The sequence below is a fragment of the Microcebus murinus genome, chromosome 22 (genome assembly GCF_040939455.1).
Source record: "Microcebus murinus isolate Inina chromosome 22, M.murinus_Inina_mat1.0, whole genome shotgun sequence".
Lineage (NCBI taxonomy): Eukaryota > Metazoa > Chordata > Mammalia > Primates > Cheirogaleidae > Microcebus > Microcebus murinus.
The window spans coordinates 18,003,440-18,030,177 of NC_134125.1; the positions used below are offsets into that span (position 1 = coordinate 18,003,440).

Below are 26,738 nucleotides of genomic sequence, written 5' to 3' on the forward strand. Positions count from 1 at the left end.
AGGCTGTCATAGCCCTGGGTTTGCATCCTGGCTTGGCAGTGTGGAGCCTCAGTCTTCTCATCCGTTCGCTGGGGGAACACAGCACTCACCTCTTTGCTTGTGAAAAGCTAAATGACGGATTATACACGCCTGTGCCCAGGGCAGGAGCCAAGTACTTGGCAAGCTCTCAGGAAAGGCTGGTGGAAGTCCTTAGTATCCTTAGTGTTTTTATTAGTATTATTCTACCTCTCTCTGTCCCTCGCTTTCACCTCCTCCCTCATCTCCACCCCAATCCCTCTACCTCGAGCATACTTTTCTTGTAATAATGATAATAATAATAATAATAATATCAGTGGCACATATTGTGTTCATTCCTTTCACATTTGATAATTTAAACTTCACAGTAACTTCTTGACATAATTATTATCCCCTTGAAACCCATCAGAAATTTGAGGTTCAAAGGCTCGGAGAGGTTAAGTAACTTGCCTGAGGCAACTCAGCCTATAGGGGCATTGAGCCCACTATGCGTTGTGCAAGGTTTTGGGAGTGGATTAAAGCGATAATGCGCACAAGTTAAATTTATAAACAATAAGTTGCTGGCCTCATTCATGTTCTGCGTTAAAAGAATTAAGAAAGTAGCCCCTCACACTTTAGTACGAATTAGCTATGGAGCTTCTTATCTATCATAGGAAAACCTCAGATCCTGGGGCAAAACAGGCAATATTTGCTGAATGAATGAATGAATGAATGAATGAAGGAGCCTCATTGGAATTTGATGGTGGCTGTATTAAGAGCCAGCCCCAGTCAGAGCCAAGAGTAAGGCTGGCAACCATAAAAAATGAGACCCCAAATGTGAGATGATGCTAGAGCAACAGACGATAAAGACACAATTTGTCAGGGACTTTCTTGAGAGAGGAGGAAACAGACCGTGAAATTATTTTTCATATCTTGCCAAGAGACCAATTTTCCCAGGCTATAAAGGGAAGAGAGCTTACGTTATTGATGCTATTTGGTCAGAAGTAAGTGGTAGGCATGGGACACTCATCACCTGGAACACTGCCCACAGCCAACAGGACTGACCACAGAGCCCAGGACGGTGGATCTGAAACCAGCAAACTCTTGGCCCAGAGAGGGGGAGGGACTTGTCCAAGTGCACACAGCAAGCGCTGTCCATGTTGCCGCCTCCTTCGGCCTCACTGACCAGCTATTTGTACCTGAGAGCCAGTGGCACGTCACAGAGAAAGGCAATACCTTCGGAGGCGCACACACCTGGGCGCGCCCCCTGGGTCCCTAGTTTACCAGAGAGGGTGACCTTCTGGCATCTGCTTGGCCTCACTGAGCCTCGGTTTCCTCACTTCTAAAAGGGGACGGCTGTTGTGAGGGCTCAGGAAGTTAATACTTGGAAACGTGCTGTGAAAATAAGATGCTACGTATTATAATATGAAGCTCCTCTTTCTTTTTAAAAAAATCATCTATTTATTGAAAATTTGCTTTCAATTGACAAACAATAATTGCATATATTTATGGGGTATCATGTGGTGTTTTGATATATGTTTACAACGTGGAATGATTAAATCAGGCCAATTAACAAACCCATCGCCTCACAGATTTATTTTTTGTGTGTGTGGTGAAAACATTTAAAACCTACTCTTAGAGGCCGGGCGCGGTGGCTCACGCCTGTAATCCTAGCTCTTGGGAGGCCGAGGCGGGCGGATTGCTCAAGGTCAGGAGTTCAAAACCAGCCTGAACAAGAGCGAGACCCCGTCTCTACTATAAATAGAAAGAAATTAATTGGCCAACTGATATATATATATAAAAAATTAGCCAGGCATGGTGGCGCATGCCTGTAGTCCCAGCTACTCGGGAGGCTGAGGCAGGAGGATCGCTTGAGCCCAGGAGTTTGAGGTTGCTGTGAGCTAGGCTGACGCCACGGCACTCACTCTAGCCTGGACAACAAAGTGAGACTCTGTCTCAAAAAAAAAAAAAAAAAAAAAACCTACTCTTAGCAATTTTACAATGCATTATTATTTATTATAGTCACCATTCTGTGCAATAATCCCTAAAACTTACTTCTCCTGTCCAACTGAAACTTTGCACCCTTTGATCCACATCTTCCCTTCTCCACGCACCTCGCCATTCCACTCTTTTTTCTTTCTTTTTCTTTTTTTAAATTTTATTACTTTTTTCTCTTTTTTTTTACATACTGTCAACAAGAAAAGCCATTCCACTCTTGATGTCCGTGATTCAACTTTCTTAGATTCCACATGTAAATGGATCTAAAGACCAGGCAGTATTTGTTTTGTCTTCTGGGCCTTGCCAATTTCACTTAGCATAATGTCCTCCAGGTCCAACCAGGTTGTCCAAAATGACAGAATCCCCCCCCTTTTAAAGCCATCGTGTACATACACATTTTCTAAAGCCCATTCATCCGCTGATGGGCACGTAGGTTGATTCCCTGTCTGGGCTGTCGCGAGTAATGTTGCCATGAACTTGGGAGCTTGCATGTCTCTTCCACACATTGATTTCATTTTCTTTGAATAAATGCCCAGCAGTGGGATTGCTGGATCATATGTTATTTCTATTTTCGGCCTCCTGAGGAACCTCCATCCTTGTTTTCCATAATGGTTGCACTCATTTGCATTCCCAGCGACCGCGTGCAAGGGTTCCCTGTTCTCCGCACATTCGCCCACACTCATCCTCCTTCTTTCTGATCACAGCCATTCTGACGCGTGCGCGGTGAAAGCCCACCAGAGCTTTGATTTGCATTTCCCTGATGATGAGTGACATCGAGCATTTTCTTCATTGATTTATTTGTTGGCCATTTGTATGTCTTCTTTTGAGAAGTGTGCACTGAGGTCTGTTGCCCCCCAAAATTCTGCCATCAAAGAAAAGCCCAGGACCACATGTCTTCACGATGGAATTCTATCAGACATTTAAGGAAGAGCAATTACCAGTCTTTTGCAAACTCTTCCAAGAAATTGAAGAAGGAGGAATACTTTCAAGCTCATGTTCTGAGGCCAGCACTACCCTGATATAAAGCCAGACACGGACAGGATTAAAGACAACTCCAGGCCAGATGTCCCCAATGAGCACAGACGCAGAAATCCTCAACAAAACACTAGCCAACCAGGATCGACAGCACATTGAAAGGATTATTTATCATGATCAAGTAACTCTGGGATGCAATGATGGTTCAGTACACGCAAAACAATAAATGGGATACACCACATAAACAGAACGAAGGACAAAAACCATTTGATCATCTCTGCAGATGCAGAAAAAGCATCGGAAAAAAATTCAACATCTTTTTCCTGATAGAAACTCTCAACAAATGAGGCCCAGCAGGCATGCCCTGCAATATAACAAAGTCTGAGTGTGAAAAGCCACAGCTAACATCATTCTCAACAGCAAAAAGCTCAAGGCTTTTCCTCTAAGGCCAGGAACAGGACAAGGGTGCCAAGCCTTACCATTGCCATTTGACACAGAACAGGGCGTTCTAGCCAGAGCAATTAGACAAGATGAAAGGTTTTCTTTTTGCCTCCTGTCCCTGGTCTACCTGCTTTCTCACCAAGTCCCCGCCCGAGCAAAGAAGCTGTGAAAAAGTGGGAACCGCAGGTGTAAAGAAACTACCTAGAATGAAAGGGGGTGAAAAGTTGACGCTCTTACACGTCTGGGGTCTGTTTATGAGAGGGAGGGCGGGGAGGCGGGAGGAGGGAGGGAGCAGCTTTCTCTTGCGGCTCCCTGAGAACACAAAGCCCAAAGCCTTGCAGATCACAGAAGGGAACATCTCTCCGCGGCCGTTTGTGCAACGCAGAAAGCGACAGAAGCCACCGAGGGCCCTCTCCGCACTGGACACGGGCCAGCACTCTCACATCCGGCAGTTCTGAGCTGGCAGCTGCCACCCAGGGGCAGGCCGGTGACCGCCACCTCCCCAAGGAGGGAAATGAGCAAGTGTGGCTTCAGCCCTGCTTGACAGTGGCGAGTCCCTGCCCACCACGCCCACTTCCTGGGGCCTCTGTTTACAGTTGCTATAATTACAACATTAATGGAGGGGAAGTAGCTTAGGGCGGGGAGGTCCTTCCTTTTTCTGCCGTGAGCTCCAGGAACCTTCTCTTGACACAACGCGCCAGAAAGGCAGGCCCGTGGGTCATGACAGATTCCTCCAGGAGGTGTCCTGGGACCTCTAGTAGCTTCTGGAAGAAGCTTCTGTTTTTAAGAGTCAAGGCATTGAACGACGTTCCCCCACCCCACTGCCAGAGGCAGGACATAATCCAGGTCTGGCCAATAAGTGTCACCCCAACCGGTCCAGGAGGGGTGAGCGCACGAAGTGAATCAGCGCTGGAACTGCGGTTGGACCGTTGGACCGTCCTGAAAGAGCAGCTGCCATCGTGCTCGGCTCATGAGGGGGACAGCTTGGAACCTGTCACCAAAGGCAGCCTGCAAACGAAACAGCGGGAGCAGACAGAGGCCAGAGCTGGAGGGAATGAGTCTCAGCGTCCTGTTATGAGGACATGTCATGCGCTTTTCATCACATGAGCCAAAGAACACCCTCTCTCTGGTTTTTTTTTTTTTTTTTAATGTCTTAAGACATTTTAAGATAGGTTCCTGTCATTTAGGTTTTTAAAAGCCCTGACTCTTCTACTCCCCCAGACTCACCATAGAGACAAAGAGGAGCTCACCACGGCCCCTCCCATACCCAAATAGGGGCCCCGGGTGGCTTTTGTTTCCTGGAAGGTGGCCCAGTTTTTTCTCTCCTGTACCTTCGAAATTCTTGTTCCTTCAACTTCTTTTTTCTTTCTTTCTTTCTCTCTCTCTCTCTTTTCTTTCTTTCTTTCCTTCTTTCTTTTCTGAGACATGGTTTCACTCTGTTGCCCAGGCTAGAGTGCAGTGGTGTCATCATAGCTCACTGCAGCCTCGAACTCCTGGGCTCCAGGGATCCTCCCACTTTGGCCTCCCAAAGTGCTGGGACTACAGGCGTGAGCTACTGAGCCGGGTCAGGTCCATCAGCGTCTGACTGTCCCAGGCCTCAGCAACCATGATTGTTCTCCACCTCTGTCCCAGTTTCCTCTTCCCCCAATAAGCCTTATCAGGGGTCCCCCTTACTCGGATGTCAAGACAGGCAAGCTGAGGTGTCCAGGTTTGCACGGAGCACTGGAAGCAGAGCTGGGATTCGAACCCTGGACTCCTGACTATCTAAGGCTCTTCCTTCTGTCCCCGGTAGGGGTGCCGTGCAGCCTGGTTCCCTGGCGCAGGAGGCTGATTTCTTTGCTGGGGTTCAGGCGCAAGGCGAGGTCCCCACCGCACCCCAGCCGCCCACCAGGCCCGCGGCCCCCGGGAAGCCTCGTCCTGACACCTGCCCCGCACTGACACCTGGTGGTGAGGTCTGGAAACACGCCCTCCTAGGCGCGGCAGGGAGACAGATCCTGCCAGGGCCCGGGTGGGGGGATGGGGGGGAAAGGGAAGGAAGGGAAGCTGAGGGCCAGTTCCTAGGACAGAGGGGATCTGAGATGAGATTAGGGGGCTTGAGCCGCCTCCTCGGTTTTTAAGGCCAGCCATAGCTGTTTCTCTATGCATCTAATTTCTCTTCTCTTTGCAGACATCAGACACTTGTGAAACTAATTGCATTTCACCTGTAACAGTCTTTGCATTGGCTTCCAGGGCTCCCGGTTCACTGTTAGCAACCGGATGGAACCGTGAGGCAGGAATTTCAAAGAGGAACTTCATCTCTGACTCCATGCTCCTCTCCCTGGGCCTCATTTTCCTATCTTATTTTATATTGAGTGTTCTGGTGCTGTTGGGGACATCTTTACAGCCACCTAAACTCTCCTCTTCTTAAGGGGAGACAAAGCAGGGTTGTACATTCAGGAAGAGCTGGCTTCCCTTCTGCCAGCCTCAGTTTCCTCCTCTATAAAGTGGGCACAAGCATCCCTGCTTTGTAGGGGTTTGTGTGGGCTCGAGGAGGTGCTCGATTAATGTAGTGTCCACCCTCTTTCCCATCTCCCCAACCCCCGGAGCTCTGTGATGCTTGCCCAGTGCAGGCCAGGACGGGAAGGGATGGAAGGCACTGATCACTCTGCCCCACGCTGTGCTCTGCAGGCCCAGCGGGCGCCCCTGCTAGCAGGTGCCCTGCCTGCCCTCTGGCCCTCTGGAAGACTGTGGCTCCAGAGCGCTCTACCTCCCCCCTGGAGGCGCTGTGGCATTCACAGCTGACTTGCCTGCGGAGCGCCCAGATGCACCTCATAAATTAAGAACGCCCTGTTCTGCAGCGTGGCCGTGGCCTGGCCGCATGGGGGTGGGCAGGCCGGAGTAGACAGGAGCCTCGGGTGGCAGGGGGCACCCTGCAGGGGCTGCTGGTCAGCTGGGGGGTGATGGGGCCTGGGAAGGCTTAGGGGGATGGGCTGGGGAGGGGGCCGCATGAGGCCGGGGTCTGGATGTAGACCCCTGGGGCTGAATCTTGGCTCAGACACCTTCGAGTTGCATCTGTTTGGCCGCAGTTTCCTTGTCTGTACAATGGGGATGGTGCCAATGTCTGATGCCGTTGGGCTTTTAACAGCTATCGCACTTGTAGCAGCATTTATGGCACAGCCTGGGACCTAGGAAATGCTCGGTAAGTGTCACGGGCCCCAAATGTCCTCAGTGCCGTCCCCAAGAGCTTTGTGTCGTGGGTCCTGTGGGGAACAAGGAGGGTGGGTGGGGCCTCCGTCCGTGCCTGGCGGGAGGACAACAGGCCACAGGATTGTGTGCGAGACAGGCTAAGGTGACCAAGGCGGCAGGAGCAGATGTTTGAACAAGAGACGAAGACGCCAGACCAACCCAGAGGAGCCAGACCCGTTGCTGAAGGGGCCTGCATGTCTGCTGCCATGTCAGGGTGGGCACTTGAGCGTTTGATTGGCCTATAAAGGAAGAGGGTGACTTTTGGAGGGCGGAAGGGGCTGCCCCTCTCCCCCCCACACGGAGACCCCAGGATAAGTCTTCCATGTGGCCTTATTGGGACAGAGACCTTGGGAAAGCCACTTTTCTTCTCTGGGTCTCTGTTTGCTCATCTATAGGACTGTTTTGGAGAGTTCCAGAACCACAGCATTTTAAGCTTCGGGATTTCGTTTTTAATTTTGACTGATGAGCGTTGAAGGTCTCCGGGGTGGCAGACAGACCCTTCCCGAGCCCCGGTGATGCCAGGGTAGAACAGTAGAGCAGGTTACTGCCGTGAAGAGTGTCACAGGTTAGCTGTGGGCTGTGTGTGTGTGTGTGTGTGTGCGTGTGTGTGTGTGTGTGTGTGTGTGTGTAACAGGCGAGCAAGTGGACACGCAATCCCCCACCGAACTCACTCCTGCGGGAGAGGGGGCCCCGGCCATCCAGGAGCAGGTGTACCTAAAGGAACTGACTTGAGGACTGAACTCTAATTTTTTGCTAAAAACTCTGTCCTAAGGAGGCCAGCTGGGTTAGGCTGACAAACAGTAAATTCCCACTAAGCGGCTTTTGTTAACCAAACGAAGCAGTGGTTTACTTCCTGACCTGATTCTGGTATGGCATTAACATCACCTAAAAGATAAGAAGCCCCTGTCTTAACTCAAGCATCCTAGCAGATGCCTATTCTTAAATTTAAACCATCTTAAAACATCCTAGCAGGCGCCTATTGTAAATTTAAAGTGTCCTCCTGTCTGGACCTCCCAGAGTGCTCATACCCTTATCTTAAAGTAAGCATATCCTTTCTGGTCTTCTAGATAAAGACTAACTCTCTCAGCCAATTGCCAGCCAAAGAATCTTTAAACCCACCTATAACCTGTAAGCCCCCGCTTCGAGATGTCCCACCTTTTTGGGCCAAACCAATGTATGCCTCTCATGTATTGATTTGTGACTTTGCCTGTAACCCCTGCCTCTCTGAAAATGTATAAAACTGAACTGTAACCCAGCCACAGCGAGTCCACTTGCCCAAGGCCTCTTGGCAGTGGCTCCGGGTCATGGTCCTCAAATTTGGCTCAGAATAAATCTCTTTAAAATTATTTTACAGAGTTTGGCTTTTTTCCGTCGACAGACTTTAACCCGGGAGTCAGAGAAGGTTCTCTGCAGACCACAAGGCGGGCTGCTCTGGGAGGCGGGCGGCTGGGGTGGCAGCTCGTGGGGGAGGGGACGCGGAGCCCCGGGCAGGGGCCAGCTGGGGCCCGGCCTTGCCAGGGAAGGTAGAGGAAGCTCGTCCTCATCCTGAGACCTTGGGCTGTGGGCGGGCGGGAGAGGGACCAGGTCAGCTTTGCATTTGCAAAATCTGCAGCAAGGAGAGCAGATTGGAGGGGGGCCCAGAAGGGGGTGATGGAGGCAGGGACCACGGTGCAGACGGGGTAGGGCGGGGATGACTCAGCGGAATGTTCAGGAGGATGCATTGATGGGACTGGGGGCGCACATGAAGCCCTGGTGGGGACAGGGGGGAGGTGGCTGTGAAACCAGCAGGAGGGAGGGTGTCGCTGCAAAGTCCTCTGCAGGGCTCGTCCGCCCATCCGGGTTCCTTCCGGCCCGACTCCAGCTCCATCAGCATCTGCCCGCACAGGAGAAAGGATGAGAGCCATCTCCTGCCGCTGAGAGGGCGGTGGCAGGCGGGGTGGGCAGGGCTCGGAGGCAGCTGCCGCGCAGGCTGGTGGCTGAGGTCTTGCCTGTCTCCCTGCAGCGGTGGCTGCAGCAGCAGGGAGGGGCTGGCCGGGCTGCAGCACCTGCCGGGCGCCGGGGCGGGCTGGGGAGCAGGTGCAGGGCATCTGGAGGGCCTGTTTGCAGATGGACAAGGACAACACCCACTCTGCCCCCTTCTCTGTTGTCTGGACACAAAAGCCCAGACAAAGGAGCAGCGGGACAGAGGACAGGGGCCTGCACGCAGGCATGCACACACCGCGTGCACATGCTGGGGACAAAAGGGAGGCGGGCAGAGGTGAGGCACAGGGAGCAAGGAAGGAGGCAGGGGGGCAGCGGGGGAGGCTCCCTGTGACCTCGGGCAAGGCCTCCTTGCCACTGAGCCCTGCCCTGTGCACCATAAAATAAAGAGGCTGGAGGAAACCTCGGGTGCCTGGATGTCGCCAGTCTGATGGCTTCTTTCTTAAAGAAAAACAGGCCATAGACTCCAGAGGGCAGCGGATTCACTCAGGTCCTGCCAACAGAGAAAAAGCCTAATGAACGTGGTGTAGGGTGGGCATGAACCTGTGCCAGAGTCTAACCAGCAGCGCCTGCTCATGCAGGGAAAACAGCAACCGTGGCCCTGCAGCAGACTCGATATTTGCATGCTCTGCAGACAGCGTTGCTTTCTGTTTCGTTTCTGAGATTCCTTATAATAACTACCAAGGCATAAGAACTCCAGATCTTGTTTGAGACCAGCCTGGGCAACATAGCAAGATCCCTGTCTCTACAAAAAATTTTAAAAAATTAGCTGGGCGTGGTGCGCATGCCTGTAGTCCCAGCTACTTGGGAGGCTGAGGCAGGAGGATTGCTTGAGCCCAGGAGTTTGAGGTTGCAGTGAGCTATGATCGCACCACTGCACAGCAGCCTGGGAGAAAGAGTCAGATCCTGTCTCTTAAAAATAAAACAAGAACTTTAGGTCTTGCGGGGAGTCTCTAATCACCCTTTCAGGGTAGAGAGAGAGAGAGATTATGGGACCGAAGTCTCAAATCACTTGCACGAGGACTGGGAGGAGGAGTCGCAGAATATGCACAGGAATGGGAAAAAATCATAGAAATAAGAGATCAAAGTTGTATTTCATACCAAGATGAGAGAGGAGAGAGAGGGGGTGGGTGCCACTCTTTACTGAGCATGGTGACTTGGCCACCTGCTTTCTACACTCTGATAACATAATTCTTTTGAAAGCAAGAGAGGTTATGTCACCTCCGCTTTGCAGAAGGGGCAACCGAAGCCGGGAAGGTTGAGGTTCCTTGTCCAAAGTCACGTGGTGAGGAAGGGGCAGAGGTGGGTTCAAACTCGGGTCTGCCTGACTCCCGAGTCCACGTCCTGGCTGCCTGCCGGGGCTGAGAGGAAGGCAAGGAAAGGAAACAAGACAACGTGCTGAGTGATGGAGGGTCTGGCTGTCCCTCGGGGGGCTCCTCCCACTATTTCTGCAGCTGGAAGGAGACCAGGCCCCCAGCACCTCCCCACCCCTCTGAGCCTCAGTTTCCTTGTGTGCCAAGTGCAGGCCACAGCGCCCGCCTCCGACAGTTGGATGAGATCACATAACTGTGTCCTGGAGCAGTTCGGAGTCTAGTGCGGATGAGGCAGAGGGCTGGCCTGGCACGGTGGCTGGCACGCAGTAGGTCTTCAGTACGAAGGCGATTATTCGCCTCGAAGTATATTACCTGGAACCCGGCACAGCCTGGCACGTTACGGAGAATGTGTGTTTGGCAGAATGACAACAGGGACATTGTCTTGGACGGTGAAGGTGGTCCCAGTGTGATCATAGAAGTCCTTAAAGGTGGGAGGGGAGGCAGGAGGGAGAGAGGGAACCGTGAGCACGGGGGAAGGTCAGAGCACTGCGGTGGGGGAAGGACTCAGACCTCCACTGCTGGCTTTGAACACGGAGGAAGGGGCCACAAGCCAAGGGATGTGGGCGGCCTCTACAAGTTGGAAAAGGCAAGGAAACTGACTCTTGTCTACAGTCTCCGGAAGGGAATGCAAACTGTGTTCGACCTCCAGAACTGTAAGATAATAAACCTGTTGTTTTAAGCAATCAAATTTGTGGTGTTCATTATAGCAGCCATAGAAAACTAACACACTCCCTCCGGTGTCATGCTCTCTTCTTTTAGTGGCAGCACCTTGAGTTTCCATTTCACCACTCACCACTTCTTGGTGTGTGGACATGACACCCAGGCCAGGGCACTGAGAGCTGGCCTTGGACTTGGGCTGGAGCTAGGTGTGCTAAACTGGCAGGTTGTGAGGCTGCAGCTGCCAAGGGCCTTTTGGTCCTCACTTGGGTAGGGTCTGCCTGTGAACCAGTGGCACAGAGGATAGCAGAGCCAACGTATGGAGAAAGGCAGATTCCTGGGGGTATGGTTGTTTGAACACCTTGATACAGCTGTGCCTGAAACCACGCATACATAGGCTTGGACTTGTTTCTGCTAGTTGAAACCAAGAAGGTTCTGAAAATAAAAGCAAGTGATGCAGTTCTACTTATTGTTACGATTTTTGATTCTGGTATATCATCTAGCACTCGGGAGGCAATTTCTTTTTTTCTTTTTCTTTTTCTTTTTTTTTTTTTGAGACAGAGTCTCACTTTGTTGCCCAGGCTAGAGTGAGTGCTGTGGCATCAGCCTAGCTCACAGCAACCTCAAACTCCTGGGCTCAAGCAACCCTTCTGCCTCAGCCTCCCGAGTAGCTGGGACTACAAGCATGCGCCACCATGCCCAGCTAATTTTTTCTATATATATTAGTTGGTCAATTAATTTCTTTCTATTTTTAGTAGAGATTGGGTCTCGCTCTTGCTCAGGCTGGTTTCGAACTCCTGACCTCGAGCAATCCGCCCGCCTCAGCCTCCCAGAGAGCTAGGATTACAGGCGTGAGCCACCCCGCCCGGCCTAGGCAATTTCTTGACCTCAAAGACTGGTGGTGTCACCACTATGAGCCCAGTGATTGTAGTGACTTCTGCTTGCAAAATGACTTGTGTCTTTCCCAGATGGGCGGTGAGCTCTGAGGGGCAGGGGCTGTATGGATCACATCTATCATGTGCCAGGTTGGCAGGTATTGGGTGGAATCTTCTCGAACTGGGTAGACCCTGGACGCACGGTGGGCTCTGCTAGGGTGGGATTGGGCAGTGAGTAGAGGGGATGGGGGTGCGGATGACCCACTGCCCCCTTGGACATTCCCTTGACACTTACCATCCCCACGCACACCAATGGCTTCTTCCCGCAGCCCCCCGTGACTCCCTGCCGGTGACTTTCTCTGGCCAAGGGTCCATGCGTGGCCCGTGCAGGTGGCAGTCTAGAGATGGCAAGGGGCTGATGCACCAGGAGCATCCTTCGGCCATGACGGATGAATATTGGCGGGTGAGTGCCCCGGCTTCCTTGACCTCAGGTGGGACACCATGCCACTGTGCATTCTCAGGGCAGGGTGATGAGCAGACCCCAAGAGACCCCACCATGGTGGTGGGGCCATTGCCCAACTGGCCATGGGGGGGTGCGTCCCTTCTAGGGAAGGAGGGCTGGAGCACGCTGCGGGTGGCTTAGCCGGGACTCCCAGCGCAGCTGCTGGGATCGGCGCTGATTGCAATCTTTCTATCTGGCTGACCTTGCATAAATCACTTTCCCTCTCTGAGCCTCGCCTTCCTTATCTGGCAGATGGTGCCAACACTTCCACAGGGTGCTGGAAGAGAATTTGGGTAAAGCACTTGGAACAGTGTCTGGCAAGCAAGTGGCACGGGGTCAGGCTCCTGGCACCTGCAGGTGATTACAGAGGGCAGCAGTATTTTGTAGCTGCAGAGAACTGAAAGGCGTGGCGCAGTCTTCCCGAGCCACACCAAATGGCACAAACACACCCTCCCGCATGCAGGAAGCCCCGCCCACTGTCACCAGGGTGAGGACGGACGGCTGCTTTGATGAGTCAAAATGAGATTTTCTATCTGGGTGAGACTGGGAGCCGTTCGCTCTGGGAAACGGCTGTCAGAGAGGAGGTCCCCGGTCCCCTGATGGGCATGTCCGGTCTCCCAGTGGTCACACGGCTGGAGGGCAGACCAAAAGGCCCTTCCTTAGGTGTGGCCAGGCAGAGAAGTGGCACGGGGAGCAGGGAGGGTATGTGAGACTAGCTCAGGTGACAAGGTGAAGAAGCCCACCTTGCCACCGGCTCTAGAATGCCCCTGGGAGTATGAAAAGAAATCAAGCACAGAGGCGTGTATAGCCAAAAGAACCCTGGAAAGCAGGGCTCAAACAAACCCGTGGACATGCCTGCTTTAGTAGCGCCGCTCACAGTAGCCAAAGGGTGGCAACAGCCCCACGTCCAGCAGCGGATGAATGGAAGGACGAATTGCGGTCTGTTCATTCACGCAATGGAATATTATTCAGCCATAAAAGGAACGAAGTGCTGATCTGTGCTATGATGTGGATGAACCACAAAAGCATGCTAAGCGGAGGAGGCTGGAACAAAAGGTCGCACACTGCACAGTTCCGCACAACGGGGCGGAGGGGAAAACGCGGAGTCACTGCTTCAGGATGTGGGGTATCATTCTGGGGTGATGAGAATGTCTCGGAACCTGATAGAGCCGGTGGTTGCCCCACCCTGTGAAGGCACTAGATGCCACCAAAGTGGACACTTTTTAACATGGTTAGCGTTATACTAAGTGAATTTCACCTTGATTTTTTTTTTTAAAAAAGGAACCCAGGGAGCTGGAAATGGAGTCACAACCGGAGCCCTGGCCTCCTGGGCCACCCTGGTTTCTCCAGGGGCTATTTGAGGGACAAAGACAAGAGGGACGCAGGTCCCCCCTCCCTGGGCACGTTGTCAGAGTGACCCTGGGAGTCTGGGGCTGCATCCCGCGCACGGGCTGTTTAACTGGCAGCCCCTGGAAGCCGTGGCGCCTCGCGGGGAGAGGGGCGGTAACTGGTCCAGCTTAAAGGAACGAAGTTTATTCCGGAGTGCATATGGTCCCTCCTTCTGTTGCCATGGCAACCGGCATTCCAAATTGTGCGGCTTGGGTTATTTTCAAGAGAAGCAGAAGGGGGGACTGTTGATGTGTCTCTTCGGGATCCTCTTATCTGCTCGTGGGCTCTCGGGGGCCCAAGTTATCCCCATCAATGTCTCCTGGAAGGCAGGAATCCTTGGTCAGCCGTGGGGGCGTGCCACTTACAATCTCGGGGTGTGCTCTTCTCAGGGCACGCCCTGGACCTACCCACGGGATAACGTGAGGGGCAGAGCCAATTACCGGGGAGACGAGAAGGATGCTAGCCCTAGCTCTCCAGCTAGACATGAGTCCCAAAGGAGGTCCCAGCATTACCCAGTGCCATATTTTGGAGCGTCTGTTGCCATAGCAACGGAAGCAGAGACCCTATGCCCTTCAGAATCAAGTTTGTTCCTTTAAGCTGGACCAGTTACCTCCCCTCTCCCCGCAAGGCACCACGGCTTCAAGGATCTGCCAGTTAAATAGTCTTTGCATGAGGGACACTTCACAACTCCAGACTTCCAGGGGAATTCTAACACTGGCAACATGACCGGGAAATGGAAACCTGAGTCCGACCTTCCAGCTTCCTTCAATGGCCTTGGGCTGGGCACGCTGGAATTGTGTTATAGATTTGTTGAACTGGGTTTGCATTTTCCGAAGACCACGGGTGGGGATTCCAGCAAGTGATGTGTAGTTTAAAAGACACATAGGGGAGTTGGAACCCAAAAGGATGGGCTTGACTCCACTTGTGTCTTTTGTGCTCTCTGTTGGGACCCAGGTCTTGTGGCGTCTCTGAGCCTCTGTATCTGAGCAATGAAGATGATACACAATATCCACAGAAGTGTGAAACTTAAAGGAGATGTCATAGTCTAATAATAATATATCTTAGTTAAACATAATACTAGGCCCTTACTAAGTGCCAGGCACTGTACTAAACACCTCTCCCTCATTTAAACCCAATGGTGTGGATTTTACTATTATCTCTATTTTATGGACTAGAAACTGAGTCTCAGGAAGGGTGTAGACTGCAGGGGTCCTCAAACTTTTTAAACAGGGGGCCAGCTCACTGTCCCTAAGACCGTTGGAGGGCAGGACTATAGTTTTAAAAAAAAAACTATGAACAAATTCCTATGCGCACTGCACATATCTTTATTTTGAAGGAAAAAAACAAATGGGCAAAAACACCTGCAGGTGGCCCGCGGGCTGTAGTTTGACGACGCTTCGTGTAGAGCTTGCCTAAGGCCACATCTGGTCAGGGGCATAGAAAGAGCTGAGATTTAAACCCCGGACAGTCTGGTTCTAGAGGTCCTTGGAATATTCTAGCACAGTGGTTCTCCAGCTTGAATGCAAATGAGAATTCCCTGATGGGCTTGCTGAAACAGATCTCTGGACCCACCTTCAGGGTTTTTGATTCTGTGGCTCTTGGGCGAGGCCAGAGAATCTGCATGTCTAACAAGTTCTCAACGCAAATTCTGTAAGTTCTGGTGAAAATGCTGCTCCAAGCCACTGCTTCAGGACCACTTTCTGGCATCCCTGCTCCAGAAAATAGTAGGCACCAAGGAGAGGGCAGTTAAAAGAAAATAAAAGACTAAACCTATAAATGCACTTAGGCCAAATGGTGCAGAGGCATGGAGTTACAGACACGGGTTCAAATCTTGGCTCTACCATAACCATGCGCCCATCTAGTCGGGTTAATTGAGGGGCATACACCCGAGCCTTGGAGCTAAGCAGCTGACGTCACTCCACCGCCAGTGTCCTCTCTGTTTTCACACCTGGGTCCAGGTTTCTGCTTTCCCCGACCGCGGTCTGGCCCTGGGCTCTGGGCGGCCAAGTGCGGCCGGGCAAGCGTTGCCATGGCAGCGCTGCGGGCGGGGATGCGGGAGGCTGAGCGCGCCGCCCGGCTCGCCCTTTGTGACGGACGCGGGGGCGGCAGTGTGCTCCCTCCGAACCGGGCTGCACCCCGCGGCCCCGGCGGGGACTCTGGGACAGGGGTGGAGGGGTGGCGGGTGGGGTTGCAGGGGCGCGGGGAGGCGGGAGGAGGGCAGGGGCGAGGGCCGGGGCGGGGCGCCTCCGCCCGCCAGCCGCTCCCGCATTAAAATTTCATGGGCGCTGCAGCAGCCACAAAGACGACGCCGGCTGCGCTGGGGGACAGGGGGAGGGAGGCTGCGGACGAGCGCGGGGAGGAGTTTGCGAGGGGAGGCGCTTGCAGGGGCTCCCCCAGTTCTGCGCTGCGAGCCGGGGCACAAAGAGCCCTCTGCACTCGCGCCGCAGGGCCGCGGACCGAGGTAAGTGGCCGCCCACATTCTAACGGCCCTCCTCCCCGGGCGTCCCTGTCCCCGCGCGGGGGACAGCCTCCTTCCCCGAGGCTGGGGTCGAGGGTGGGCCCGAGAGTCCCAGGGGGTTTCAGGGGATGGCAGACGCTGCCCGGAGCGCCCCGCGAGTGATGGAAGCGGCTCTGCAGCCCGCGATGGTTAAACGCAGCCGAGACTCTGGCCGGGGCGGGGCGCGGGGACAGAGAGCGGGGACACGTCGGGAGTCCAGTGCGGACGGAGGGCTCGCAGTCCTCATCTAATGGGGAACAAAGACCCTTCCCTTCCCTCGCCGCCAGGCAGACGTGCAGGGAGGGAGCCCGGACCTTCGGGCCCTCCAGGTTGGCAGCTAACTGGCCACGCCACGGACAGAGCCCAGATGGCCTCGGAACTGGGGTGGGGTGGGGCGGCGGGGCGGGGTCCTGGAGCGCCCCCTCCCCGCGCCTTTCCTGCGCTTCTGGGACTCCATCCCAGGTGTCCGGCGTCCGGCGCGGCTCCAAGGGCTGGAAAGCCACGCTGGTTGAAAAGAATAGTGACAATGACCATGAAAAAGGACCACAGGGCAGTTTTGGAGAGGTCACCGTACGCCGGGGACCTGCTTAGGTGCTGCGCGCTAGCACAGCAGCCCCGCGGGGTGGTAGGAGCCCCACTTTAAAGAAGAGGAGATGGAGACCCAGAGAGGGTTAGCGACACGCCCAAGGTCACACAGCCAGTGAGTTCGAATCTAGATATGTCGGCTTCTAAAGCGGGTGTGGCATCCCCAAAAGGGTCTGGAGAGACCCCGGATCCCCTCAGCTCGGTCCCCCACCTCTCCTTGGCTCCAGCACACGCACCAGAGGCTGGGAATTTGGGAGGGAAGGGGCCAGACCTCTCCGCTCCTGCAGCGGAGGGCCCTGAGCTAGAGAAATTGTTTGTCGGACTGTGTTGGGGGCAGGCTCTGGGGCCCCTGGACTCCCATCCTCAGCCCTGGCTCCAGACCAGACGCTGCCCAGAGCCGGGGACCGCTGGCGCGCACAGCCCACTGCAGTGCAGCGCGGGGAAGACACCCCCACCTGCTGCAGGGGAGGGGCGGGAGTCAGGGAGGGAGGACCTGGGGGGGGGACTTGCGGGAAACGGCTTTGTTTTTTCTCGGTGCCAGCCTCAGCCCAAGCACGCCCCAACGCAGAACGCCGGCTGCGGACGCAGCGCTTTGCCTTCCGAAGCGCATTCCCATTTGGGCGCGAGTGGGAGCGTGGCGACGGCCCGGGAGCGGGGCGGGGTGACGCGGGGCAGGGATGAGTAATTCCACTTGACAGACAGGGAAACCTGAGGACTGCCGTCCCCAGACGTGCGGGGCGTCGCTTCCAGGGCGCAGATGTCCGGGCCACGTGGCCCGGGGATGAGTCAGCAGGTTTGGGGTGGGGCTGAGCATCTGGGTGTTTGCTCAGATCTGCTGCCTGCCCAGATCTCACTCACCCTGCCGTGGGTCGGATCATCGGCCTGGGGACAGTGCGTGCCCCCCTCGCCCCTCACCCCGAGACCAGAGCCATGCAGCAGTTTGGGCAAACGGTTTCCGGGGCACTTTGCCAGCTCCTAGCGGTGGGGCCGTTGCACTTACCAGGCTCCGAGTTTGGTTAATGTCACGTTGAAAGAATTTTATGTTAAGACCCTCCGTGTCCCCCGCGCCTGCCTATTTTATTGTTTAATGACCCTTCCCTTTGAGACTGGTGCTGAAATCTACCCTGCGTCCTTCCTGCTGCATTTTCAGCCTTGACCCTGCCCCTTAACAGAGGAGAAAGATGAAGAATTGAGAGTCCTCGGAAGGAGCCACCTAACCCCTAGCAGCGGCTGCAGGAGAATCATTCTCTATGCTTGCACGAAAAATGAGAATTTTATAATTTTTGCTGATTTTTTTTTTACGAGTGTGATAAGTTTAATAAAATATATGATAATTGTAGAGGATTTTGGAAAATCCAAAAAGAAGAGAAGAAAACTATTTTCAACGTATTTCCCTCTGATATGTTTTTTCATGATGGAAAATAATAATTGAAGTCGTATTATGTGTACACTGCATTTGAAAAATTACATGAGATGTGTTTCTCTCTGTTACTGTAAATCATTGTAAGAGATGTTAGGGTTTCATGGAGTACACAAACATGATTGTTCCTGCTAGTTGTAACTTTTTTTTCCCCCCCCCGTACATCTTTATTTTAAGGTCCTTTCTCTAAACCTGACCCATGCTTCTTTCCAGGGCAGTATTACAGAGTTTATTCATCAAGGCGGTGAGGGTGGCGGACAGCGAAGCAGTTGGCATGCTCCCTCCACCCATGTCGGCCTCAGCGGGAAGGCGTTTCTCTTCTCTGAGCCTGGATCTCCTTATCTTTCCGGTAGGGATCATAACCCTGGCTTTAAAAAGCTGCCGTGAGGCTATGAACCAGTGTGTGTGAAGTCCCTGATGTCCCCCAGGTGCTTAATAAAGATAGTTAATGCATGCGACAGTGCACCCTCTGGGTGCCAGCTGAGCTCACCCACTGGGCGTCCAGGTTTTGTGTCGATTCCGGCTTGTTCGCTTTTCTTTCTTTTCGAGGCTGTGGGTTGGTCTCCCCGGTGACCATCGGGCTGTTTGAGCAGCGTGTTTCTGGGGCCTTGGGTCCATTGTGCAGGTTCAATGGGCTGGTGAATAACTTACAGGCTAGCCCTTTGTTCCAGAAGGATCCTCTCCCCTGTGCCTGAGGCCTGGCTCATCTGTCAGCTGGAGCTCGGGGAACAATAGCCAGAGATTCTCAGGGGCAGAGGCTCAGGCTGGCTGAGGGTGACATCTGTCGCCCCGTCTCTTTACACACTGCTCCGATAAGATGAGGCAGGTGTCCCCTTCTCTCTCGTGGTGCCAGGTGGGTCCCTCTGGGAGCTCCTCGATGAGTCACGGGAGGGAGGGAGGGGGCTGGATTATTGTGTACTCAAAGGTATGGAGGAGAGGATGCATGGTGACCAAGCCTAACTACCATCTGGTTACCATCTAGTAGCCATTTACCGAGGTGCTTACCCAGTGCTGCCTCATGGACGCCCCATGATAAGGCAGGGAATGAACCATTACAGGTGAGAAACATGTTCAGAGAGGTGAAGCGACTAGCTCATGGTCACACAGCAAGTTAGTTGTAGAGTCAGGGTTTGAACCTGTGTCCAGGCTGACCCTGAAACATGTGTTTGTAACTGCTACACTATGCCATGGCTTCTTAGAAAAGTGGACTTAATCAGTTGCCTACAGACCATGAAAGCAACTGGGATAAACAGATCCCACGTGGTTTAGCGGTCACGGGCCAGTTTGTTCACAGTCAGAGTGATGCAAATGGTCATGATGTTTGCAGTGTGGACAGAAGCCCCTTGGGCCCTCTCTCATCTAGTCTCCACCCACTGTTTCGAATCCCAGTTGCCCCATTTTCCAGTTTGATGACCTCTGAGCGAGGCACTTCACTCTGAACCTCATTTTCCTCATCTGTGAAATGGGGATAGTAAAACCCAACTCGTTGTTTTGCCATGTAGATAAAGGTGCCTCAATTAGTATCTGTTCTTAATACATGTTAGTTTCCTCTCCTTCCTCCTTGCTTTTCTTCCTTCCCTCCCCATCTCAGAGTTTCCCTTGCTTGAAGGAGGTTTGAATTTCAAATCTTCTCCTTTGTGGATTGGACGTTGCGCTTGGATTCATCCAGAAACAGTACTTCCTCTTGGCAGAGGCATCACTTTCCCTGAGCGTGTCTCCCGCCAGACGGACCGCACGTCTCCTCGCGCGGGGACTTCCCTTCTCTCCGGGCCCTCCCTCATCCAGGGCAATTCAGGCCAGCCTCTTTTGTATGCCTCAAATCTCTGAGCAGGGATTTTATTCCAGAGTCAGGGAAAAAAGACTAAACCACCAGGGAGATCCTAAAATGCAACCGATGCACGTTTCCCTGGCAGCTGTGACTCCGTTACCAGGACGGGTGCGCACATACTGCGCAGGGGACAAAGGGGCACCCCATGGACGGTGTTAGTGAGCATTGTGGGCAATGCTAATCGTACTAATGTAAGGAAATGGTAGCATTCAAGCTAATAGGTGATACTTACCATCTCATTTAATCCTGGGCACTGTTATTGTTCCCATTTCACAGATTAGAAGGATGAGGCTCACAGTGGTGATAGACTTGCTCAAAGTCACACAGTTAGCTGGTGGCAGAGCAGGACAGGAATCCAGGCCACAAAGTCCATGTCCCTTTGAGTACATTAGGATGTTTGGGTTGACACTGGCCTGGCCAAGACACCTCCCTGTCTCATGTTTTTGCTTTTGATTTGTGTCCGAGGAGATCAGTTTTGGCAAACGCTGTGATTCGAAACAGCACCCTGGTATCTATTCCCCAGCGTGCCCACAGGTATATATGTAGTCTCTTAGCCCTGTCTCTTTCTTTCTTGATGACAGCCGGAGGCACCTGTCCACCCACGTGGCTCCAGACACGTTAATGTGGCTGCCGTGACCCCATTGGTATCAAAGGAGTAACCAAGGTGATCTTTCTCTTCCTCCTCCTCCTCCTCCTCCTGGGCACCCAGCTTCACCCTTTGAGGTCAGATCCATCGTGAAATCCTATGTCCTGAGACCTCCTGACTCTCCGAGGTAGGAGAGCCCTCCGACGCCCCTTAGGGTGTGAAGCCCTCAATCAAGGCTTCCCTGATGGGCTCCTTGACCTTGGCTTGAAGTAGGGGTCTCTTGTAGCCTAGTGAGAGCTGAGAAGCTGGGGCCCTGGCACCCACCAGCGAGGTCTCTCTGTCGCCTTTGATCTGGCACTTCTCAGTTCCTGTCCTCTTTCATCACAACTAAACAAGTATTGAAAAAATAACTTTACTGATGTGTAATTTACATACAAGAAAACGCTCCCATTACATACAAGAAAATGCGCCATTAAAACGTGCATTTCATGGCCAGGCATGGTGGCTCACGCCTGTAATCCTAGCACGCTGGGAGGCCGAGGAAGGGGGATCGCTCAAGGTCAGGAGTTCAAAACCAGCCTGAGCAAGAGTGAGACCCTGTCTCTACTAAAAATAGAAAGAAATTAATTGGCCAACTAAAAATATACAGGAAAAAAAATTAGCCGGGCATGGTGGCGCATGCCTGTAGTCCCAGCTACTCGGGAGGCTGAGGCAGGAGGATCGCTTGAGCCCAGGAGATTGAGGTTGCTGTGAGCTAGGCTGACGCCATGGCACTCTAGCCTGGGCAATAGAGTGAGACTCTGTCTCAAAAAAAAACAAAACACCATGCATTTCAGTGTGTTTTGGCAAAAGTATACATCTCTGTAGCCAACACTGCATTCAAGATATAGAACGTTTTTATCACCCTAAAATGTTCCCCTGCGTCCCATCCCTGCCAGTCCCCTCGAAGCCTCTGTAAGCCACTGATCTGCTTTCTACGACTATAGATCAGATTTATTTTTCTACAGTTCTATATGTATGGAATCCTCTATGTTTGGCTTCTTTTTTTGCTCATCATAATACTTTTGAGGCTCACCCTTGTTGTCGTATGTCTCAGTAGTTCAATTAATTTTTGGTCCAACTTTATTGAAGCATAGTTAAGTATCACTTGCTCATCGTATATCACTTGCTCATTCAATGATTTTTAGTAAATTTACCGTGTTGTGCAACCATCGTCAAAGATCAGATTTGGAACATTTCCACTGGCCCGATAAGATCCGTCACGCCCATTTACCATTAATCCTCATCCCACTCCTAACCCCAACAACCACTAATCTGTTTTTCGTTTCTATAGGTTTTCCTTTTCTGGACATTTTGTATAGATGGGATCATGCCATATGTGTTCTGATGTGTTTGAGGCTTGTCCACGCTGCAGTATGTATCACTAGCATGTTCCTTTGTATTGCTGAGTAGATTCCACTGTGTGGATGTATATGCCATACTTGGCTTATCCATCACCAAGACAGGAGGTTTCAATCTGATCCGTGCAGCCTAACTGGGGTATAATGCTACAGGATAAATGTGGCCCATGTTTCTGGAACATAAGTATTACACATGCATTGATTTAAAGTGTAAATCATGCATTGGTGAAAATAATTTTTGGAACACTTACTCCATGCCAGGCACTGGCTAAGCCTTGAAAATAATTAACTTGGAGTCACACCTTGAGTGCATGGGGTGAGGGGGGCATCGTCTCCACAGCAGGGATTCTGGGTCCACAGGGCCAGGGAAAGGGTCATTGTTACTCAGGCAATGTTCCTCCTAGCAGCCCAGGGTCTATTTTCAGAGCGCAGCAAGTTCCTGGGACAAAGGAGAGAGAAGGGAGGACATTCCCAGCCACGCATTGGAAGCCGCCTTGCAGATAAGTTTTGAAACTCACCACCCACAGCCCACCAGCCTGCCCTCTCCTGGTCTGTGCAGGAAAGAGTGTAGTATTCTAGAATGCTAGAGCAGGGCCGGGCACAGTGGCTCACGCCTGTAATCCTACCACTCTGGGAGGCTGAGGAGGGAGGATCGCTTGAGCTCAGGAGTTTTGAGACCAGCCTGAGCAAGAGCAAGACCCTGTCTCTACTAAAAATAGAAAGAAATTAATTGGCCAACCAAAAATATATAGAAAAAATTAGCCGGGCATGGTGGCGCATGCCTGTAGTCCCAGCTACTCGGGAGGCTGAGGCAGGAGGATGGCTTGAGCCCAGAGTTTGAGGTTGCTGTGAGCTAGGCTGACGCCATGGCACTCTAGCCCAGGCAACAGAGTGAGACTCTGTCTCAGAAAAAACAAAACAAAACAAAACACAACAGAATGCCAGAGCAGAAGGGGAAGTTGGTGATGTGTAGCTCATTCACTTTTTTACTTCTGTGCCAGGAACAAAGAAAGAGCTTGTCCCCATTTTAAGGGGCCCCAGAAAAGGTGATTTTTTACACCCCACTTTTGCCATTGTGGCTAATATTTTACAAACCGCACCGTCAGGAACTTTTGTAAATCTGAGTTAAATGACTTCATTTTGTGTCCCTGTAGACGTGGTATTGGAAGGAGGTTGAGGACTCCCTGGTGACTGGGACTGACCCTTCTCTTCTCAGTTGTAGCCTTTTGTGATCATGTTTATACACCTTGGCCAGGGCTCCTTGACCTTGTAGTCAAGTGGGGACCCTAGCACGGTGCCTTTGGGCACATTCTTCTCGGTGCAGGGGTCTGGGTACATCTCCAGCTCTGGACTCGTGCCCAAGCCCCAGGTGCTGGAGGCAAACTCTGAAAATGTGCTGAGAAGACCCCTGACTCTCTTGGCTCTGGTCTGTCAATTGATGGAGGTAGCATAGCTGTCACCAAAAAGAAAGGGTCCCCTGGGGCCCAGAGAGAGGGACGGGCTTCCCAGGGCTACACAATGCGGCAGGTGCAGAGCTGGGATCAGGACTCCAGATTCCTGACTCCCTGTTCAGTGCTCCTGCTCACCTGTCACCAAGTGCTGAGTGTATACCACTTTCTCCTGGGTCACTTTCTGCTGTCGTTGGAGGGAACAGGGCGGTGGGTGAAGGGAGCCCCTCCTCCCACAACCCCACACTCTCCAAGGATGTTCTGGGGAGGGGGCAAGGGAGGTGGAGGGTGCCATGCCCAGGCCCAGCCCCCCTAGCCCCTGGGCTGCCTTCTCTTAGGCAGAGAGCTCTGGCCAGGCCCGGCCTGGGCAGGGGGCATTGGGTGTGGTTTTCCCCTGCCGTGTGGTTGGCTTGTTTGTCTTCCAGGATGGGTCTGTCTTGTGGGGGCTGTGTGGGGACGGAGCCGGGAGCCAGGCGCTGGCTGCCAACGTGCTGGCTGGCTGCTGCCAGGTAAGTCAGGTAAGTGGGTGGCAGGGTGGCAGGGGAGGGAGGGAGGTAGCATTGAGCTTAGTTTCACAGGGGCAGGTTGTCTTCCCACCCTCGCCCCCTCCCCAGGCCCGGGCCTGGTCATAACACTCCTGCTCACGCGAAGGCCGGCCTGGAGCCAGGTGGCTGGGAGGCTTATTCTGGGGGTCTTGGTGGCGGAGGGTGGGGCGGAACCAAGACCACCATGGAGGGGGGGGCGCATGGCAGAGACTTTAGCGCGTCCTTTCGTTCAGCATAGACGTGGACCAAGCACCTTCTCCGAGCCGGATCCAGCGGTGAGCACCAGAGACATGATCCCGTCCCGGATCTTCACGTAAGAACACGCTTTACCATGGTCTCAGCGACCGGGTGGCTCCCGGTCCTGCGAGGGGCGCGTGTGCGCATGCGCGCGCGTGTGCGTGTCGGGGAGGTGGTGTGCAGACGTCCTTAGTGTGAGTGCTGTAAAAGGAATTCGAGCCACCGAGGACTCCGCGGGTCCCCTCTGCCCACCCAGACCCTGTCCCTTCCCTGCTCATGACGCCCTGGGCTGGCTGGGGCTCCCTTACCGCGTCCCCGGCGCCCGCTGGCCCTGCCCGGTGGCGCGTTCTCGGCGTCCACCGCGCCCTCTCCATTCCTGAGTGGCTTCTGCACGTTGTTCGCGTCTAAAGCCCTCGGGCCCGCGCGGGGTGGGGGTTGGGGGTGGGGGGCACGGGAAGGAGACTGGGGCTCTCTGAATGGGTGTCCCCTGGGATGCGCGCGAGGCTGGGGCCCTGCGGGGAGCTGCGGCCCCATCCTCGCCCGCTGTGCCTCCCCCAGGCCGCCCTGCCCCGCCAGGCCTCGGGGACGCCCGGCCCGGCCTTCTCCTGGGAGCCCGGCTGACTCCGGACTCCGGCCGTGGTGACGCAGGGAGCGGCGCTCGGTGGTTTTCTGGAACCCTGGGTGATCCTTTGACGACCCGCTGGAGCTTCCCGTGGAGAAGAGCCCTTCCGGGTCAGTGCCGGCCGAGGACGGATCCGGCGGCCGGAGCGCGCCGGGAAGGGTCTGAGCGGGGCCGGCCCTCCCCACCCGCGCACACCCTGCCTGGGGCCTGCCGTCGGGGCTGGCGGCCACTTCCTGACGCCGCGTGGACTCGATTCCTCCTCGCCTCCCTGCCGGTGACCAGACAGCGCTTGGCCTGGGCCCAGGCCCCACTGACCACTCCGCCGCCCCAGGCTGGGTCTCAGAGGACCCTACCTGATGGGACAGGGACAGGGACAGGGACAGGGATGGGTGTTGCGGCTGTGCTGTGAGTGCGTGGGCAGGTGCAGCTCCTCTGTGCGCCACCGGCGTCCGTCTCGCGCCTTTTGCCTTGTGCGTCATTGTCATCTTGGTAGGCGCTTCCTGGGTGGGGTTTCCCGTGCTTCTCCCCCCGCCCCACGGTTACGGGGAGGAGGACTCAGGGCCCGGGCCGCCGGGCCTCCCCTTAGTGCTGTCGCGCTCTGGGAGGACAGCTAGGGGACTGAGGGTGCTCCATCCTGAGAAGAGAGGGTCTCTGACACCTGAGGGGACCTGGGCCGGGGAAACTCCTTAGAAGGCTTGGGCCTTCTTCCTGCCCTTCAAAGGGAACCAGCCTCCCCCAAGGCCTGAAGGGCCACCTGAGCCTGATCTCAGGACGCCCCGTCGCGGTCGGCCCGTGCTGCTGTTGCGTCGGCCCGTGTCCCGTCCTTGGGGAGCAGAGGCTGGCGGGACGCCGGCCACAAGCCCGCCCGCCTCTCCACGCGCAGTCCCCCCACTCGCCTCTCCATTCTCCAGCTCCGATCACAGCCCCTCCAGGGGGGACAGGCCCAGAGCTTGCAGGAGAGCAACCTGTGGCCTTCCTCGGGCAGGTGTAAAGGCCTGATGTGCTTTCCCGGGGTGGGGCGGGGGTGGGCGGGCGTTCATCAGCGTGGCCGCCAGAGCAGAGTACCATAGGCTGGTGCTCCAGCACCAGAAATTTATTTTCTCGCAGTTCTGGAGGCTGGAAAGTCCAAGATCAAGGTGCCAGGGTGGGTTTCTGGTGAGGCCTCTCTCCTCTGCTTGCGGATGGCATCTTCTCGCTGTGTCCTCACACGGCCTTTTCCCCGTGGGGGAGGGGGAGAGAGAACCCGAGCGCATGCGCACATGAGCTCTGGTGTCTCTTCTTGTTATGAGGACACCAATCCTGTCAGATTATGACCTCATTTGACCTTAATCAACCCCTTAAAGGCCTTGTCTCCAAAGACAGTCACTGGCGGGGAGGTGAGTGGTCAGAGCTTCAGTATATGAAATTCAGGGCAGGAACACAATTCGGTCTGTAACAGGGTGGTCCTCACCATCGTGCAGAGCTGGAGCCATGTCCCTCCAGAATTCCATTGCCACAGGGAGGGGACACAAAGAGTGGCAGGTCCTGCACTGAGGCGGCTTGGGGTGCTTTGGGGACACATAGGACTGGCTGGACCCAGTGCAGAGAGGAGGAGGCCCCCGGGAAAGTGCTGTCCAGACAGGAGCCTGGGCTTTGAAGCCAGATCACGTCTCGGGTGGGCTCTCTGCTGTGTGACCTCGGGCAAGTTACCGGGCCTCCGAGCCTTGATTTCTGCTCCATGAAATGGGAGGCATGTGCTTGCCCGCTGGTTGCAGGGAGGATTCACAGAGACCATGTGCCTAGCACGGTGCCTGACCCTTAGTAGGTGCTCAATAAATGCTCCTATCCGTCTGGGAGTTTAGATTTAGGGTTTTTCTATGTTTGGCTCTCCGGGCTATAAAACTTAGTATATCTTCCGATCCAGAGGCATTTCTACTGGCCTTTTCCCTGCCTGTTTGGCCTATATCCCTCTCTAACCAGCTTGGGGCAGTAGCAGCATTTCATGGCCTCCCTAGTAACTCACAGTGCTTCCTGGGGTATTTAAATGTTGCTTCTGTCATCAGAATGGAGCACCTACTTTGGGCCCACTCTTGGGCTAGCCACTTGGGGGAAATATAGGTGGCAATCTGGCCACGGTCCAAATCTTTAGGATTTCATGGCCATGCCGGGTGGCATAAAACGA

At 54.0% G+C, this 26,738-nt stretch overlaps 1 long non-coding RNA gene across 8 annotated transcripts; it reads left to right on the forward strand.

Moving 5' to 3' along the window:
- Positions 1-15,751: 15,751 nt before the first annotated feature.
- On the forward strand, positions 15,752-26,405 carry LOC105870884 (uncharacterized). Of its 8 annotated transcripts, none has more exons than XR_012914270.1 (7): positions 15,752-15,870; positions 18,125-18,260; positions 20,321-20,512; positions 21,659-21,738; positions 22,130-23,682; positions 23,952-24,031; positions 24,514-26,405. It is a non-coding gene; the product is annotated as an uncharacterized LOC105870884 (long non-coding RNA). The 8 variants fall into 8 exon arrangements; XR_001153805.3 differs by having other exon boundaries at positions 20,321-20,403; positions 22,151-23,682; XR_001153804.3 differs by having other exon boundaries at positions 15,753-15,870; positions 22,151-23,682.
- The last annotated feature ends 333 nt before the right edge of the window (positions 26,406-26,738 follow it).